Genomic DNA, 12,792 nt, shown 5'->3' with positions numbered 1-12,792 from the left:
TTAACAAAGTAGCCACTCAAGAGTAATAATTTTAGAGAGACAAGAGTGGGGAAATGAACTGTTTGAGATGAGTCTAATTCCTTGTGTGATGGCTAATAAAAAGAAACATCTGAACACAGTGCTTGAGAAGCATTTTTGCACTGTTCAACAGACTGAAAATAATAGTCTTTTTTCTGGTCTACATTAACATTAATAACAGCCTTCCCTTCTGGTCATGTGTGTTTACACAGGGAATCAAGATTGATACAACAGCTCATTCTGCACCACCTAACTAGACAGCGAACATCAAGATATTTTTTCCAGCAACACCTAATTTTTATAAATAAAACTAATCATTGTCCAAATGCTTCAGAAATTACGTGAAGCCTGCAAGAAAGCCAGAAAATTTTCAAGACAGCTCTGCAAAAAAGGTTGTGTGGGAAATAAAACACTTGCATCTCACTTTTAAGGATGCTCTTGAACTCTCCTGAGAGGAAATTTTCCATCTGTTTTATTTACTCTCTACTCACCGCACCCCACACATTGTCCAGGACAAAGAAATAGTAGATTGATTGTGCACCAGATAGAATCCACTGCAAACTGCAGGTTGTCAGCTCCCTCATTTTATTTCAGATGGAATTGCTTTTTACAAAATTTTAATGTATTCACAGACATTGCATAAAGGAAGGTTTCCCATTCGGTGAATCTTTTTTACTCTAGCCTATAAATAATAAGTGCTTTTACGAATGTATTACTATTTCTCCTCTCATTCCCTCTCTCTTGTCTCCATTCGATAATGCCCAGCTTATCTCCACCACAACCACAATATCTTCTCATCTTACCATTCTGGATAGACCTCATTGCTCAGCTTTGTAGCCTTTCTTCACCCTGGCATCTTTCTGCTTAGAAATTCACACCTCCAAGAAAGCTATGGGGAAAGTAATCAGAGACAAAAGCAGCAACCAAGACTCTGCCAGAAAACCCACAGACACAGAAAAGGCCTGTTCTCTGGAGGCATTTGGTACTTCCCACCAAAGAACCTTCAGAGTAAGCCTGACAGTTCCATGGAAGCCCCGCCTGTTATTAGAAACAGCTGCACCCCAAATTTCCTTAGCACCATGTGTTACCAGAACCTCCTTATAAGAACAAGAATATGAACCACACAACTACATAATCTCGACACCCCATAATACAGCTCACATTTCCTCATCATGAGAATAAATAGGTAACATGCACAGTAAAATGGTGAATGCTCCAATTCCCTCAAATTCTGAAAAGCTGCCATGAATTTAGTGACTATTCCCCTGCCACCACCACAATCACCACAAAAAAAAAGAAAGAAAAGAGCATTTAATAAAGCACTCAACTATTTGCTTATTTGAAACTCAGAGCCTAATGTATCACCGATCCTCTCCTGCCCTTCACGTCAAAATCATTGGGCCATCAGCCAAAGCCTGGAGAAGTAAGCTTCATCTCAATGAATTGGAATCTCTAATGTCAGATATAGTCAGCCTAACTAATGGGAACCACAGCTCGCCAAAATCTACAGCCTCCCTGTCTGTTCCACCCTCAAATATGCTTAGAAGTCCCATGGCAGAAGCCCAGCAGTTTACAGATCCTAATCAACAATCAATATCTTAACTGTAAGTGATGGTGGATGAAGTATATGCCAAATGTGTTGTTCCCTTTTCAGCTGCAAGAATCCCAGTGCTATTATGGTACCTTTAATGTTCATATCCAATGATTCAAACAAGTATCCACAAACTAAGTGTTATGGGATGCATTGCACATACCACAATTACAACATTTAGCAAAGTAGTAACTCTAGGCTCAAGTTCTGGGGTCACCATATAGAAGTATTCACAGGATTTCCCCTTACTGGTAAATATAACATAAGGCAGAGGTGCTCCCATGTTCCTACAAGTATTCTAGAAATATATGTCTGCCTCTTCTTGATCTCACGTCTATTGAACAAAGAAATGCATGTATATTCAACATAGTCTGGAACTCTCCAGTGAACTTTACCTCTGACATACCACTATTTCATCGATGATAACTTTTTTACTCCCCCCCAAACAAATGTTACTTTTTTTTATTCTTGAATACCCTCCACATAATTCAAAATTCAGTTCTCTATCAACCCACATTTTATTTTCAAATCAGAGATTGCCACCCTATAAAGGAATATTCCATTTCAGAGGCACTGCTTTTAAGCAAGTTTCTGGGGAAAATCACTTTTCAAAAGCCAGTTGTAACAGGAATGAATACCATTCACTGGGTCAATCCTAAATGCAATAAGAGCCCAGTGCATTCAAAGGGTAATGTTTTGTTTTCTTCCTTAATCAGAACAAAGCTGTCACATTCATATCCAGTGGGAAGTCAACTAACTTTGTGTTAACTATTAACAATTTGCCCTCAAGAATAACCTGGAAAATCCAAAGCACGGTACAAAACCAGCTATCTTTTCAGAAATACCATCCTTTTGCACAAGGCCCATTTCCTTTTTAATACGACAGAACAATTAGTAGGTTCCAGACATTTTTGGAAGGAGTAGAACCAACTTTGTCAATAATCGTGGCTGGGATAGGGACAAAGAAAATGGATGATCCATAATATTTACATATGTAATAGAGAAATCATATTTCCTTTTATGATAACAGTTACCATTTATTGGAAGTCTTTATCATTATTTAACTACTTGTTATTTAAACAAACCTCAAGAACACTGAATCCAGATACCAGGCAGAACAAATCAGTCATTTCCAATCAACGTAGTACTTCTCTGCCCTTTGCTTCCAGTGACCACAGAAACAAATAGAAAATAAATGCAGTTACAGTTGTAGCAGATATTTTATTGGATTTTTTGTTGTCATATTTAATATCTTGGGTTTTCTTATTTTGTCCAATATCTTCCCCTTTTTTCGTTTGCTAATGCCATAAATGCAATGTCTTTGAGAATATGATGTTAGAGTTTCCTAACGCTTTCCTGTCCTCCTCCCCTACAGATAAAAAGCAATAAAATGATATAATTCAGTCCAGCTGCCCCATCTTCACTTGCAATTCCAGGAGCTGAGCAAGCCAACCCCGCAGGGTGTGGACTGAAGTGGGTGGAAGAATGTGTGGCTGCAGCCCGGCCCTGGTGTGCCTCTCCCAAATTGTAATCCTCCCCCACTAGACAATACCTAACTTCTGCAATCATGTTTACACAGCTGCAACTGTGCAGACCTTGAAAATCATGCAAAGCTGACTGAGTAAGACTGTTCCTTGTTTTCTTCTTCTTTCTTGTTTAATTCTATTTACTGAAAGGAGAATAAATGGACGTATTGAATTCCCCATGTCGGGGTAACAGCTTCTGGGGAAGAGCAAATGTTCCCCTTCTGAACAAATGTCCATCACCATGATTGCGGCAGTTCACAGGTGTGAAGCTTTCTATCTGCTAGTAAGGAAACAGCAGCCAATAAAAGCTAGGTCCACAAGGAAAATCAGTCAGAATGGCAAATACAAACATCCACTCAAGAAAATAATTTAGTGTATCACAATATTTAAAAAAAAAAAAAAGAAAAACTACTTACAGTGAAGAGACAAGCATGGTCTGAGGCAAAGTTTCTAGCCACAGTGACTTACAAGTAAGTCTATCCTCCCTTCTTGGAACCCCCCCGGCCCGAGTCGTTCGTATTCCTGTTTCACAACATGAAAGTCAGTCCTCCTGGAGCCTCAGTGGCTTGGAAATTGGGGAAAAGACAGAACACAGGCTTGTTTCTAGGCAGTTGGCAACCGCTGTTCAGGACCTAAAGTCACGGGGATTGGTGAAGAAACGTTTGCATTGTGCCAACTCGAGTGTGCAGCAAAGCAAAGGCGAGCATGGCCGCTGCAGCACTGGGCCAAAAAAGGCAAGCTCCACTCCAGGAAGAGGCCTAAGCCATTTCTCCTGGAGCCATTCACAACTCCATCCATTTCTTACCAAAGGGAATCTTACCAGCTTGCAGCACATCTGAAGGAAATGCCTCTCAGTGAAATGTACATATGAAAAGGGACCACATCTCCTCCAGAAATACTGCAGCCAGGGGTCTAAGACCGGGGGCTCAGGAGGGAGACTGCCTTACAGTCCCTGCTCTAAGATGCAACAGTGCTGTCCTATATCCGGTGGAAGTTACTTAGTCTCAGTGTCTCGTGGTTTCTTGCTTCCCCTCTCCATCTGCTAAGATAAAACAAACAGTATTGATCTCACGGGATTGTTGGGATGATTAAAAGAGGAAATGTACACAAACCAAATTAAAGAGATTCTGGCAAAAGAAAGTATTCAATATATTTTAGATAATGTTATTCATCAATCAGCTCTAATTTTCTAGAATGTATCAAAGTCAGGCCTTATCATTAGATCATCTAGCCAGCTCCTAGTAATATAAAAGAAGATGTGAAAGACCTCATCTTAAAGATAAATCCCATAAGGGTGTGTTTGCACTGGTGACACAAATGTCACTATAGTTATTCTTTACTTAATTCGTCATTACATTAAGATGAAAACGCTATTTGGAACAGGAGAGCAGTTAGCTTAAGAAGTCCTTTGGAATAATTAGGATATTGGGTAAATAGAACATGGGACAGGCAAGCTTTCATGTGGAAACACGAGTATAAGGGCCATAGGGAGAGTATTGGATGTTCTTGCTCCCAAATGCAGGGGAAGATAGACCCAGTGGCATTGCATGCACAATTGCAGCAAGGCTTGGCCCTTGTGTGCACCTTCTAAAAAAGAAATATTCTTCCCTGTGTGCTTTCCTTCTCTCCTAGCCGCAAAGCTCATCCCGACTCTGTTGCAGTAGATCTCACCTTTTAAGGGATAGAAAACCACACACAGAGAGAATGCATTCGAAGTTTTAAAAATGGACCTCAGGATGGGAATATTGACAACATGCCTAATATACTAAGTATATTAAAATTAAACTGAATGAGACACTTGGGGCAGGGAAGCAAAGCTAGACTGCACCACACACATCTGGAAAGGCAATAGCAACCTGATGGTGTAGAAACCTTTGTTTTATCAACAGAGATTAATGCGAGAGCAGAGCTGGAATGGAGTGGGGATGCTGATTGAGCATGTTAAACCAAAGTGAAAGGTATAGTAAGAGGAAATCCCAACAATTAGCAGTGGAGGCAGAATTATAGAATTAACGGGCAGAGGGACAGATAAAGTCAAAGCGCCTAGAGGAAAAACAGCTAGCCCTTTCTTAAATGCAGGTACCCAGGACTAAAGTTGAAGATGAACAGGCAAAGGGGCTTTCTAGAAATTAAATTAGAGAATCTGTGTCAATTGAGGGCCATTCAATTCAGAGAGAAAATACATTTAAGGTCTTCTTATCCTCTGTTCCTTTATCACAACCATATCAGAGATACGTGGCTAGAATTTCAGAGACTTAACCACTCAAAAGGCTGGACAATGAACCACTAGAGATAATGATGCAAATGGAACTCTATTGATAAATCCTTTCTCACAACATGTGAATTAAGGCCCAAAATGACTAGAGGACCCCAATAGCAAATTGGAACCCTGGTCATGGGACTTGGTAGTTCTATCACACAGGAAATGGGCTAGTAGTCCTGAATTAATGGCCAGCTAAGAAATAAAAGAAAAGAGCTAATCATTCCATTTTTGAGAAAGACAGAGGCAGCTGCCAAGATATCAGAGCGGGAACAGCTGTGTTCTTCACTTCGGGAAAGACCTAATTAAGTTGAAAATTGCAAACTATTCAAAAATGGATGATTCAGTAAGGGAGACGGAGGATGAGAACATCAATTGGGTGTAAAAGGAAAAGAGGACCATTTCTACAAAAATACACACATGTGAAAGCAGAGTTAAGTTAAATATATGCAAACAAAAGCCAAAGAGGAGGGAAAAACTCAGTAGGTTTAACACACACTAGCTTCATCCATTTATCATCCTCATTTCTCTTGCCATGATGAAAGGCTTTTACAATCCAAAGCTCCATGACTAAGAGACAGATTTCCCACCCTGCCTTGGCCTTTAAAAATATAGAGAAAATTTCAGCCAAAATGCCTAACAGTTACTCAATAATCTTTTCATACTAAATGAACAGCAGGCATGAATATTAGCAATAATGACCCCACATAAATCATTCCACCAAAATTGATTTACAGATTTGAACACCAGAGCCAAAAAGAGAAAAGCAGGCTGCTTGAGTTTGCACGTGGAGTTAATGGCAGAACCAGGACTTGAATTCATATGCATGCATCAGAGCTTTTCTCCCCTTTTGGCTAGCAACAAAGCGATAAAAATAAAATAGAAAACACCGAAAATAACCATTGAAAAGTCAATCACAGTATCTTCTAAACTGTTTGCATATCATCATTGAGAAATGACCATCCCCTAAAATGCCTGTACATACATTATCACAACTAAGCCAATCTAGAACAACTGAGGCTCAACCAACTTTGCAGTCCAATATATTAAGAGCAGAACTAGCTGAAAAAAAAGCTTTTGATATTTATTTTAGTGAAAATCACCAATCCAAAACAGCTAAGATTAGAGGAAATGATGGGGGAGTGGGGAGCTAAGGACCTGGATTTCACTGGGTATTTTTTGAAAGATAAAGTTTTGAACACAAACATGAGAAATACATCAATAAGGTGAGACAGAAGGAAACTTTGGGAACACTCAAGCTGTGATTCAATTGGATTGTTGTGGTCAACGAAATTGCCATTGACAAAGATAACACAGCAGGCTGCCTCAAAGCGTAAAATGTAAGAAACTAAGTGACAGACCAGTATCTGTACAGATGTCACTGCTGCAGACACACCTGGTGCTATCAAACATGCCCCTAGGGTTAGTTAGGCACACCAGTTACTTCCTTTCATCTCATGGTAATGCTGTGACTCCTGATTTTTCTGTCTTCACTGCTATATTTTGCTGCAGTTTGCCTAAACATCATCCCTTCCAAACGGGACGAGGTAGCTCCTTCATAACAGAAATAAAAACTTCCAGTAGCCTTTTAGAGTTCAAATGGAAAAACAGAACATTGCCCTGGAGCCACATAAGGTATCCAGAAAACACAAACTCTTTTCTGAGCCATGCCCTGTCTCAGAGTAAATCATTCCACCTCCAGCATCGGTAAAATGAGGTGGATGAGAATTGCCCTGAGTATCAAACATTAATGGATAGCATCTGCTGTCTAGTAGTGCTCAGAGAAATGAATTGATCAACATTTGTTCATGGAGAACCTTCTCTATTTATAGTAGCACGCTATAAGCTGAGGGTAGAGGGAATAGTAAAGAAGGCAAAATATGAGATAAAAGGAGCCATAAGAAACTTTAATGAGGGAAGACTAAAGCACTAAAATTATTTCATTCAACAGCATTGAAAATATTTCTGTTTCTTATAAGAATATAATTATGTATAAGAAACTCTCCCTAGAAGGAAAGAGGGAAGAATGGACTGAGCTGAAAAGGAACAGGATTAGAGTGAGGACAAAATAATGACAGGGGGAGGGAGGGGAGATATAGGCAGATGAGGAAAGTGAAGGCAAAGCAAGGGAGAGTCTACAGTACAATTGAAAGTTTACAACTGGCATCATAGAAAAAAGGACACAGAATCTTGCATACAGTGTTAGAATTCAACAACAAACGCACCAGGGCTGGCATTATGCTACAGTGGGTTAAATCAACACTTGGGACACCAGCATTTCATATCAGAGGGCCTAGTTTACATGCCCACTATGCTACTTTTGATGCAGCTTCTAGCTAATGTTCTTCCTGGAAAGCAGCAGGTGATGGTTCAAGTACTCGAATCCCTGATGCTCACATGCAGGATCCAGACAGGGTTCCAAGATCCCCACTTCTGCCTGGATCAGCCTCAGCTGTTGTAGACATTTGAGAAGTGAATCAGATAAAATCTCTCAATCTCCTCTTTCTCTCTCTCTCTCTCATAAATAAACAGACATAAGGGAAAACAAAACACAGATGGCCTTTGAGATGTGTGACATGTAGCTAAGGAGGAGGAGTCTTCTTAAACTGTTAAACTGTTTAAGTGAAATGGAGACAATTATCAACCAAGAAAGGGAAGTGAACACCAAAGAGCATTGTACACTCAAGACTTACATGCGGGCCAACATTGTAGCGTAATGGATTAAGCTTCTGCCTATAACGGTGACATCACATATGGACACAGGCTCAATTTCCAGCAATGCTTCCTGGCAACCTTAATGATCCAGCTTCTTGCTAATGTGTCTGGGAAAGCAGTGGAAGATGACCCAAGAAAGTCATTGGACCTCTGCACCCACATAGGAGACTCAGAGGAAGCTCTTAGCTCCTGCCTTATGGCCCAGCCTAGCCCTCACCATTGTAGTCATCTGAAGAGTGAGCCAGCAGTCAGAAGCTCTCTATCAACAACCACCTCTGTGACTCTGCCTTTCAAATAAATATATATTTTTTAATTATTTAACTATTTTTTATGATACAGTTCCATAGGCTCAGGGCTTACTTGCTCCCTAATGCTAAAGTTAAAAGCTCCTCCCTTGATTTAAAAAAAAAAGTTTTAAGAATATTTTTATAGAAACACGTGTCCTAATATTTCCATTTTATTGTCAAGTCATGCTTTATGACACTGCCATTGAGTAGTTTCAAGGAAGTAATGCCAAAGGGAGGAAGTGAAGATGAAAGAGTCATTACTCCTCAAAGCAAGCGCACCATACCATTTGTTAACACAAGCTTGGCACTCATTACAGACCCACTGGCAAGTGGCTGTGTGCTCAGGAATCTGAAAATAGTGGGGCCAAAACCCAAAATCAGAACAAAAGAAGATGAGAAGTTGTAGGGCTTTAACAATGATAACTCTTTAATTTTACACTTTTTTTAAAAAAAAGATATAAAAACAAATCAATGTGATATATTACGTGAGGACACAAGGTTTTTGTTGTTGTTGTTGTTATTGTTGTTTTTAAGAGTGCCAGATAAAGGAGAGATCAGAACAAGCTAAGACAAGACACTCACAGAACTTAAATTTTGTCGAAGGCTGTGAATTGAGAAAGAGCAGCAGATAAGTGGGGCAGCAGGAGGAGAAACCAAGGAGAATGGGTCATCAGCATCATTTACCACCATATTATTTGAGCATCTACTATTGAATGTGTGCTACACTAAGCATTTCACTCACATTATCTCACATAATCCTTACACTCACTCCTACAGGGTAGGTGCTACCAGTAACCCTCATTCTGTAGAAGAAAAACATAAAATTGACCAGCGAAAATAGTTTGCTTATGTCACATAGTTATCTGTGAAATGTGGTAAGAACCCAAAGACCCTGACTCTCAGGGCAGTGTTCTTGCTGCTGAGCTTGATCATGCTCCGAGGAAAGCTCTCAGGTCAACAGACCAAACAGCAGGTGAGCATAGGAAAATCAAATACATATAATTAGGTATCTGATCCACAAGAATATTAAGAAAAAGTATAATAGGCATGCAAATATCACTTTTGTTATCAATCCTAGCCTCATTATTCATCATTCCATCTATAAATGCATGGCTTGAGATTTTGGGAGACTAATGATTTATGCAAAGATGTATGCTGAACAAATAACAGGGTGAAAACTACACGTTGCAATTCTCCCAAAGCCACATGGCATTAAGTTATTTTAGGGACTATAACAGTTTCAGCATTTCATATACGGCACAGGATTTCGGATTTTTGGAAGGCAAAAATCATGTACTTCCAGTTATATTTATCATGGAATGTTATGTTCAACCTATGAAGGATGGTTTGTTTTTAAAATGAATCTACCTTTTTCTAAAAATGTAGTGCCTGTCCCTATAAGGTGTGTGTGTGTGTGTGTGTGTGTGTGTGTGCACAAATGAAATATATTCCTATTTCCACACAGTTCTGTGTGTGGCATGTCACCCCTTCACCCCACCTTTCCATTTAGATATTGACAGACACAAATATGTTCTAAGCTCACTTACAAACCAAAAATGTTATGCCACAAACAGCTTAAAGACACAATTTTTTAAAATGTATTTTTCATTCATCAACTGTATGTGAGTGGAATTTATATAGAGATGATTTTTAGGGGTTTTGGTTCAACTTTTCTATGATTAGCAAATTCATTCAGCTACAAAAAGACACAGAAATCCAAAGGCACATAAATTCCCATTATCACTCAGATAACACTGTCCCTATGGACCTGCTGTGAGCTCATTCATATGGCAAGGAGATACGACCTCTCAGGTAGAAGCTGGGCATTTTTCAGTCCATTATTAGAAAGAAGGGAACAGAAGGGAATCTTTACAGGGTGATTTTTTAAAAGAAACGTAGAAATGAAAAATGCATCTCCTCATTTATTTTTTTAATGAAAGTCTGGGCATGAAGTGAGCAAAAAGTGGACCAAAAAAAAAAAAAAAAAAGAATAAAAACGATGTCTGCCACTGAAGAGAAGTGAGGCAAGAGGAGGGGAGCAGCAGAACATGATAGGGATCCTAGGGTTGGTTGTGCAGTTTTTGACATAGGGAAGGCAAAGTAGAGTCCAAGTCGTCAAAAAACAACTAGAAGTTTGCTTACCTCATACAAGGGATCAAGAATGTGTGCACACAGACCTCTCTTCAAGGTCTTTGCTGGACACCCTGTAATCTCAAAGCAGAGTCTGAGCTGACCCAGAAAAGTGATTTGAGAGTCAAGAGAGTTTTCCAGCACACAGACATCTCAAAGTGAGTGAACCTATTAACAATTACGCCATGTTCCTTTGAACATTGATAGTTCCAGACAAACTCACGTTATCCCTTGGCAGCTCTTTCTGGGCATTCTCTCCTCTGGCACTCTTAATGCTCAATAGCCTGGAAACCACCCTCTCTCCGCCCCCATCAGATGCCAAACTTAGAAACAATCTAATTGACAACTTAGTGTGAATTTGAATAAATGCATCTCCTCTTCCCATGGACTGCCTGAAGCCTGAACTATAACAGTAACATGAAACACTTTGCCCTTGGTCAGGGGAATCACAGACAGCAGCATACAATTGCGGAGTTTTGGTGAAGTCCTGAAATCATACAAAGTGGAAATTCCACTGACTCAGTCTCCACAACAGTGGAAGCTTATTCTGTGTTTGCAGCACATAGGATAATCCACAAAATATACTGAGCACCTTAATTAGAATTACCTCACAACAACCCTGACAGGTAATTTCTACAATTATTTCCACTTTGCAGATGAGAAAATAGAAGATCCAAAAGCGAACTTGATTGAGGTTAACAGTTAAGGTGGCAAAGAATAGCATGGAACTTAGGTTTGTTTCTTTCATATTCTGTACTCTTAACTACTGCAACCTGTAATTACCCGCAGACTTATGGCATCAATCTTAAAGAAAAGGAAGTAGGGTGAAAGTAGTTGTGTTGACTTGTTAGGACTGACTCATATTAATTGGAGTCTGAATGGATTGAATACTACCTAAAAGATTCCAAGGAGAATTAGAATTCTCAGGTTTATTTATAAGGATTAGCTAGACAGCTTGTATTAAAGGAAATCTGCATTACAGATACACACCCACTGTTGTCAAGTTTAGTTTCAACCACAGATACTTGTTTCTTCTTTCATTTCTCTTATCACTTCATTCTAATTTTCCAAGTCTTTCTCAATCAACGAAGACACTGACTTGGATCTCCAGTTTAAATGGCTATCATGCTTGCTTTGGCAGCACATATACTAAAATTGGAACGATACAGAGATTAGCATGGCCCCTGCGCAAGGATGACACACAAATTCGTGAAGCCTTCCATATTTAAAAAAAAAAATGGCTATCATTCCACTTGTTGATGTTTTTATTTTGGGGGAAGGGGTGGAGAATTCCATGCTTGTCTTCTTCTCTGTGTTCCTTTAACCGGTAAACAATGTAACATAACATGAACTCCCTATTATGATTTGGTGGACATTTTAGGACTTTGAAAGTCTATATTGATGGCCATGGAAACCTAACATATCAAAGGACTCCTAAGTAATTCTGTAAATAGAATGCTGGATTCTGTGCCTGCATTTCTGGAATAGGGATCCCAGATAATATTAGGCTTTTGGAAGATGCATCATTTTCTGTGTCAAATGAAACAATGTGTAGCTTAGCAAGTCCCACTTATGTAATACATAGCCAACTCCCCATCTAGATTCTTTCTTCTAGGATCATATAAATAATTCACTTTAGATCATTTTTATACAGAATAAATTAGAGGAAAATGAGGCAGGAACAGAAACTAGACAAATAAACAAAAGCACAAAATGACTACATAGCTCCAACATACTTGGAACACATCACAAATTGCTCTTTGTTCAATGATATGCTTACTGGATAGACTTCCAGGTGCGGAAAATATCTAAGAAGGTTGGGAGGGAAAAAGAGAGAAGCAAGGAATGCTGTTCTTCCACTTTTCATCCTGCAGTTGTAATAGCTTGAATGTTGGGGGAACCCGCGTGACAACATCATTTCAAGCTAAACAGCACTTCAACTAGATGTTTCCCCTCCCAAGAGTACAGCGTTCATTCCTTGTCTCATATAAATGCACAGAAAAGAAGTAAAATACATTCCTAATCCTCTCAGGCAATATGGGCAGGATTCAGGCTCAGGCAGAAGGTGGCCAGGCAGTGTGGCAGACAGGGATAGAGCCTGGGAATGTGAGTCTTGATATAGTCCACACAATGGTAGCGGGAACATCTGACACCTGCTCCAGTACCACCACAATCTGCAGAACATGATAAATTTTAAAAACCCACAGAAACAACTTTTTCTGGCATTTTAATTGCCAGAACATTACAGATTCATCATCAAATCTT

The 12,792-nt window shown here is 39.4% G+C and overlaps 1 protein-coding gene and 1 pseudogene across 3 annotated transcripts in view; one reads left to right on the top strand and one right to left on the bottom strand.

Annotated features, from left to right (window-relative positions):
- PCDH19 (protocadherin 19) overlaps window positions 1-12,792 on the bottom strand; it is a 109,650-nt gene that overhangs the window by 13,821 nt on the left and 83,037 nt on the right. The window lies entirely within an intron of this gene.
- LOC121169560 lies at window positions 11,657-11,756 on the top strand (annotated as a pseudogene).

This window comes from Ochotona curzoniae, unplaced genomic scaffold (genome assembly GCF_017591425.1).
Source record: "Ochotona curzoniae isolate NIBS_2020 unplaced genomic scaffold, NIBS_Ocur_1.0 scaffold_1852, whole genome shotgun sequence".
NCBI lineage: Eukaryota > Metazoa > Chordata > Mammalia > Lagomorpha > Ochotonidae > Ochotona > Ochotona curzoniae.
Note: the sequence above shows the minus strand (reverse complement) of the source record. Positions and strands in the feature narration are given on the sequence as shown.